Raw genomic sequence first — 7,232 nt, 5'->3', positions numbered from 1 at the left:
GACGGGGAACGGATAGTGGAACCAGTTGCCCCGCAGGCGACTGGCGGGATACTTTATGTTGGGCACACTTTGGGCAAGATGCAATAAACTCCAAGACGTCCTTTTTCAGAGTTGGCCACCAATAGGACCTAGAGATAAACTCCAGGGTTTTTTGGATACCTGTATGTCCGGAAAAACGGGAAGCATGGGCCCAATGCATGAGCTTCTTCCTTAGCATCGGCTTCACAAAACTTTTCCCTGATGGGGGCGTAGAGTCCATCCCTACCGTGGAGAATGCCAACGGATTTATAATAGGATGCTTGTCTGAAGACTCTGACTCATTTTCTTGCTCCCATGAGCGGGAAAAGGCATCGGCCTTGCGATTCTGAGAGCCCGGACAGAACTGGAGTTTAAAGTCGAACCTGGAAAAGAAAAGTGCCCATCTGGCCTGACGAGGGTTGAGACATTGTGCGCCCTTCAGGTATAAAAGGTTCTTGTGGTCTGTAAGTATGGTGATTGAATGAGAAGCTCCCTCCAACAGATACCTCCACTCTTCTAGAGCGAGCTTGATGGCTAGCAACTCCTGGTCGCCAATGGCATAGTTGCGCTCAGCTGGGGAGAACTTCCGGGAGAAGAAACTGCAAGGGTGTAAATGGCCATCTTTAGCCCTCTGAGATAACACCGCTCCTACTCCAACGGAGGAGGCATCCACCTCTAAGATGAAAGGAGAGTCGATGTCAGGCTGTTTCAGAACAGGCGCAGAGATGAACCTTTGTTTTAAAAGATGAAATGCTTGCATGGCTTCTTCAGACCACTTGGACGGGTTAGCACCCTTCTTAGTGAAAGCAGTAATAGGCGCCACAATGGTGGAAAAGTCTCGTATAAACTTTCGGTAATAGTTGGCGAACCCTAAGAACCTCTGGACCCCTTTGAGGGTTAAGGGTACCGGCCAATTTTGGATTGCTTGTAGTTTCTCAGGATCCATCTCTAGTCCGGAACCGGACACAATGTACCCTAGAAACGGAATGGACTTGACTTCAAAGACGCATTTTTCTAATTTGCAATAGAGATGATTGACACGGAGACGGGACAGAACCTCTTTAACCCAAAAACGATGTTCCTCTAAATCGTTGGCAAAAATGAGGATATCGTCTAGATAGACCACGACATGACGGTATAGAATGTCTCTGAAGATCTCATTGACAAAATGCTGGAAGACAGCTGGAGCATTGCTCAATCCGAAGGGCATGACGAGGTACTCATAATGTCCGTCACGGGTGTTAAAGGCGGTCTTCCACTCGTCACCCTCATGGATCCGGATGAGATTGTATGCACCTCGCAAGTCCAGCTTTGTAAAGATGGTAGCTCCGCTAACTCTGTCAAAGAGCTCAGTAATCAGGGGTAAAGGATAACGGTTCTTGATGGTAATGTCGTTCAAACCTCTGTAGTCGATGCACGGCCGCAGACCACCATCTTTCTTTTTTACAAAAAAGAAGCCTGCGCCGGCTGGAGAAGAAGAAGGTCGAATGAACCCCTTTGCTAGGTTCTCTTTAATATATTCCTCCATAGAATGCGTCTCAGGCAGAGACAACGGATAAGTTCGGCCTCGAGGTGGAACCTTCCCTGGAACGAGATCAATCGGACAGTCCCATTCTCTATGAGGAGGAAGGATATCAGCAGAAGCTTTACTGAACACATCCGTGAAATCTTGATATGGAGGAGGTGGAACATCAGACGACCTGGGGGAGGAAGAACAGACAGGCAATACTTTAAACAAACATGTCTCAGCACAGGAGGAACCCCATGCCAGGATTTGCGTAGTCGTCCAATCAATTGTAGGATTGTGAAGACGGAGCCATGGAAGGCCCAGGACCACAGGATGTGTGGCTCTTGGAATCACTAAAAGTGAAATAAGTTCGGAATGAAGAACTCCCACTCTCAGACGAACTGGTAGAGTCCTTAGAGCAATAACTGTATCAAAAATTTTACTGCCATCCACGGCAGTTAAGGAAAAGGAGGAAGGAAGTCTCTCGGTGGGTAGGGACCACCGTTTAACATAGGCTTCGGTAATAAAGTTCCCAGCTGCTCCGGAATCCAGGAGGGCAATGACGTTCTGATAACGTTGAGCAACTTGAAGCGAGACTGGGAGATTACAATCTTGAGGAGATGGAGAGGAGATCATTACTCCTAGCCGTCCCTCTCCTTGGCGAGCTAGGATTTGGAGTTTTCCCGGACGTTTGGGACAGGCATTAATAGTGTGAGACGGAGCTGCACAATAGAGACAGAGAAACTCGGAGAGACGTCTTCGGCGCTCAGCAGGAGTTAAACGGGAACGGCCAAGTTGCATGGGCTCATCTTTAGATGGTGACAGTTGACGAGGAGGAGGAGCAGAAGATTTTGGAGCAGATGATCTTCCACGCTCAGTTGCTCTCTCTCTGAAACGTAAATCCACTTTCGTGCAGAGTGAGATTAGCTCATCTAATTTAGAAGGTAAGTCTCTGGTAGCTAACTCATCTTTAATACGCTCAGATAAGCCATGCCAGAATGCAGCATACAGGGCCTCGTCGTTCCATGCCAGTTCGGATGCCAGGATCTGGAACTGTATCAGATATTGTCCTACAGTACGTGACCCCTGGCGTAAACGGAGAATCTCGGATGAAGCTGAGGTTACCCGGCCTGGCTCGTCGAAGATGCGCCTGAATGTTGACACGAAGGCAGTGTAGGAAGATAGCAGGGTGTCGGACCTTTCCCATAACGGTGATGCCCAATCAAGGGCTGAGCCACTGAGAAGAGAAATAATGTAGGCAATTTTTGTACGGTCACTGGGAAAATTGCCAGGATGTAGCTCAAACTGAATCTCACACTGGTTGAGAAATCCCCTGCAGAATCTTGGAGATCCGTCAAATTTTGCTGGCGTTGGAAGATGAAGACGTGGAGCAGAAATGGGTAAGGTGGGTGGGGTTATAGCTGGAGTCACTGTGGTTGACGCACCAGACGCGCCTGATCCACGGAGAGTTGTCTGAATCCCATCCAGCCGAGTAGAGAGATCCTGGAGACAGCGGATGATGTGGCCCTGTGCAGCCTCCTGATGTTCTCGTCGGGCTGCCAGTTCTTGCATCGGCCTGGCCGCTTGATCCTGGTCTCCGGCTGGATTCATTAGGTCAGTGCTTACTGTCACACTTGAGGGCCTGAGCTGACGGGAGGCAGCCTCAGTTGTAGGGGCTGAGATGTACCGGAACATGGGAGGTTGTATCAGACCCCTGGACATGTAAGTAACATGGATAATAACTGCCCGAAGGCGTGACCACGACAACTTGGATAAAAGTCAATGATGTTTATTATGACAACTCCGCAACACAGCAGCAGTAAAAGAAAACGTAAAAGTCAGCAAAGAATAAATACAGTTCCTGGGTACTACAGGATGGCAGGAGCCACAGGGCACTGGTAGTGTGAGATAGTTCTTATGATCTTCTAGATGGAAAGTCCTTACCAGGCCCGACTGTAGCAATGGAGATAACCCAGGATTGTGCCAGCTGGTGTTCCAGGAAAAGCTGGGTTGCTGAAGATAAAACAGCTGCTGTGGATACTGGCTGGAACCAGACTGTTGTTAGCACGGAGTGGATACTGGCTGGAACCAGTTAAATAATAAATGAACTTGGGAGCGATGAAATATGAACTGAAATGTAGAACTTGAGAGCGGAGAAATAATAATACCGGTGGAGAGTGGTAAAGTGTAGAAAGGACACCGGCCCTTTAAGGGAAGCTGTACTCTGCTGGAAGCTGAGCTGGAAGCAGGTAATGTTATAGCTGGAAACAGATGAATCCACAATGGATTGGAGAGTCAGGCTACACCGCAGGTGGAATGCTGGTGCGGGTCTCTATGGTGGAAGTCTTGAGACAGGAGCTGGAACCTGGAAGACAATCACAGGAGAGAGACAAACAGGAACTAGGTTTGACAACCAAAGCACTGACGCCTTCCTTGCTCAGGCACAGTGTATTTATACCTGCAGCAAGGAAGGGATTGGCTTGGCAATTATGCAGATTAAAAATACTGACAACAGATTGGAGGAAATGATCAGCTGACAGAATCCAAGATGGCTGCGCCCATGCAGACACTTGGAGGGAAGTTTGGTTTGTAATCCATGTGGTAATGAAAACAGTAATGGCGGCGCCGGCCACTGGAGACAGGAGACGCCAGGCTGACAAGTGCACCTCCAACCACGCGGACACAGCGGAGGCCGCGGCTGACGTAATCACCACTCTGACACTCTGCATGCAGAAGCTCAGGGACGGCGGCGGAGGCCGCGGGAGACGCCATGCCAGATGTAATAAGGCGTTACTGTGACAGCGTCTCAGAGAGACAGGAGAGGATGCAGGAATGTGAACATTAGGATAACAGATGGGATCCGGTCCTGGAGCGCTGAGCCAGCCTTAGGAGGCATCTGATGGGTAAGAAATGGCGTCCAGATACCCGGATCGTGACACGGAGGCAGGAGCTCATTACTGAGCTCCGGCTTCCGGCTCTGTCAGTGCGCGCTATGGGAGAGACATCATGACGTCTCTCTCATAGTGCAGAGGAGCGGACGCTCAGAAGACTGCAGCGGCCGGACACGGAGCAGGGCTTGGTAAGTATGGTGTGTGTTGTGTTTTTTCATTTTTTATTTGTGTAGGGCAAACAACTGGGGGGCATTACTACGGGGACAAACTACTGGGGCCATTACTACTGGGGGGCATCTACTGGGGGGCAAACTACTGAGGGGCATCTACTGGGGGCAAACAACTGGGGGGCATTACTACGGGGGCAAACTACTGGGGCCATTACTACTGGGGGGCATCTACTGGGGGGAAAACTACTGAGGGGCATCTACTGGGGGCAAACTACTGGGGGCTTTACTACAGGGCAAGCTACAGGAGGGCATTACTACTGAGGGGCAAACTACTGAGGGGCAAACTACTGGGGGCATTACTACTGGGGGACATTACTACTGGGGGAAAACTACTGGGGCCAAGCTACTGGGGGCAAACTACAGGAGGGCATTACTACTGGGGGGCAAGCTACTGAGGGGCATCTACTGGGGGCAAACTACTGGGGCATTACTACTGGGGGCAAACTACTGGGAGACATTACTACTGGGTGCAAACTACTGGGGGGCATCTGCTGGGGGCAAACTACAGGGGCAAACTACAAGGGGGCTAACTACTGGGGGCAAACTACAGGAGGGCATTACTACTGGGGGCATAACTACAAGGGGGCATAAATAAAGGGGCTAAATGACTGGGGGCATTACTACAGGCAATATTACTACTGGGGGCAATATTACACAGGGGCATTACCATTAAGGGCATTACTACTGGGGACACTACTAATGAGGGCATTGTAAAGGGGGCACTTCATAAGGGGCATCACTCCTGGGGACATAAGGGGCACCACTACTATGGGCTCTATATAAGGGGCACTACCACTGTGGGCAGTGTGTAAGAAGCGCTACTGCTGTGGGCATTATGTGTATTATGGGGTGCTGCTACTGTGGGCATTATTACTATTGTGTAACATGCCCCTGTGACCGGACGGTCCCGTACGAAAATCCCTCACCGCTTTCGTGTCCCATCCCCAGTGCACAGAATGGATATTTAGGTCACACGGGACCTGGCCACATAGGGGATTCCCGCTTCCCGTCAGTAACCGCCTGTCAGGTTATCGCACAAAATACAAATAAATAAATAAAACAATGGCCCTCATTCCGAGTTGTTCGCTCGGTATTTTTCATCGCATCGCAGTGAAAATCCGCTTAGTACGCATGCGCAATGTTCGCACTGCGACTGCGCCAAGTAACTTTACTATGAAGAAAGTAATTTTACTCACGGCTTTTTCTTCGCTCCGGCGATCGTAATGTGATTGACAGGAAATGGGTGTTACTGGGCGGAAACACGGCGTTTCAGGGGCGTGTGGCTGAAAACGCTACCGTTTCCGGAAAAAACGCAGGAGTGGCCGGGGAAACGGTGGGAGTGCCTGGGCGAACGCTGGGTGTGTTTGTGACGTCAACCAGGAACGACAAGCACTGAAATGATCGCACAGGCAGAGTAAGTCTGGAGCTACTCTGAAACTGCTAAGTAGTTAGTAATCGCAATATTGCGAATACATCGGTCGCAATTTTAAGAAGCTAAGATTCACTCCCAGTAGGCGGCGGCTTAGCGTGTGTAACTCTGCTAAATTCGCCTTGCGACCGATCAACTCGGAATGAGGGCCAATATCCTCCTTCCTGTCACACAGACAACGTTTGGAATCAGTTTAACATTCACTATTGATAAATTTATCACATAGCTTCAAATACGGTTTGTATTTTATTTCCCAAACAAATGTTCTTCCTTCCTGCATCTACCATTCAGGATTCATATATCAATGAAACCAGCTACATAAATAAATACAGGTTCCCAACCCAATCTGACACTCACAGCCATTACCTGCCTTGCACATCAAAAGGGTTTTGTCATTCACACATCTGCTAGGAGAGGGCGATTAGCATGCCATTTCCTATTCCCAGAAGATAGGAGATCCTTATTCAGACAGATATAGTAAGTAGTGATGAGCGGGCTCGGTTCCTCGGAATCCGAACCCCCCAAACTTCACCCTTTTTACACGGGTCCGAGGCAGACTCGGATCCTCCCGCCGTGCTCGGTTAATCCGAGCGCGCCCGAACGTCATCATCCCGCTGTCGGATTCTCGCGAGATTCGGATTCTATATAAGGAGCCGCGCGTCGCCGCCATTTTTCACTCGTGCATTGAAAATGATAGTGAGAGGACGTGGCTGGCGTCCTCTCACTTTGTTTCAGGGGGCTGCAGTGCAAATATCTTTATTCTGGGGACCAGCAGTATTATAGGAGGAGTACAGTGCAGAGTTTTGCTGACCAGTGACCACCAGTATACGTTCTCTGCCTGAAAAACGCTCCATATCTGTGCTCAGTGTGCTGCATATATCTGTACTCACACTGCTTTATTGTGGGACTGGGGACCAGCAGTATATTATATAGGAGGAGTACAGTGCAGAGTTTTGCTGACCAGTGATGTTCTCTGCCTGAAAAACGCTCCATATCTGTGCTCAGTGTGCTTCATATATCTGTGCTCACACTGCTTTATTTGTGGGGACTGGGGACCAGCAGTATTATATTGTAGGAGGACAGTGCAGAGTTTTGCTGACCAGTGACCACCAGTATTATACGTTCTCTACCTGAAAAACGCTCCATATCTGTGCTCA

Source organism: Pseudophryne corroboree, chromosome 1 (genome assembly GCF_028390025.1).
Source record: "Pseudophryne corroboree isolate aPseCor3 chromosome 1, aPseCor3.hap2, whole genome shotgun sequence".
NCBI lineage: Eukaryota > Metazoa > Chordata > Amphibia > Anura > Myobatrachidae > Pseudophryne > Pseudophryne corroboree.
The sequence above is the reverse complement of the archived record's forward strand: the minus strand, read 5'-3'. Positions refer to the sequence as shown.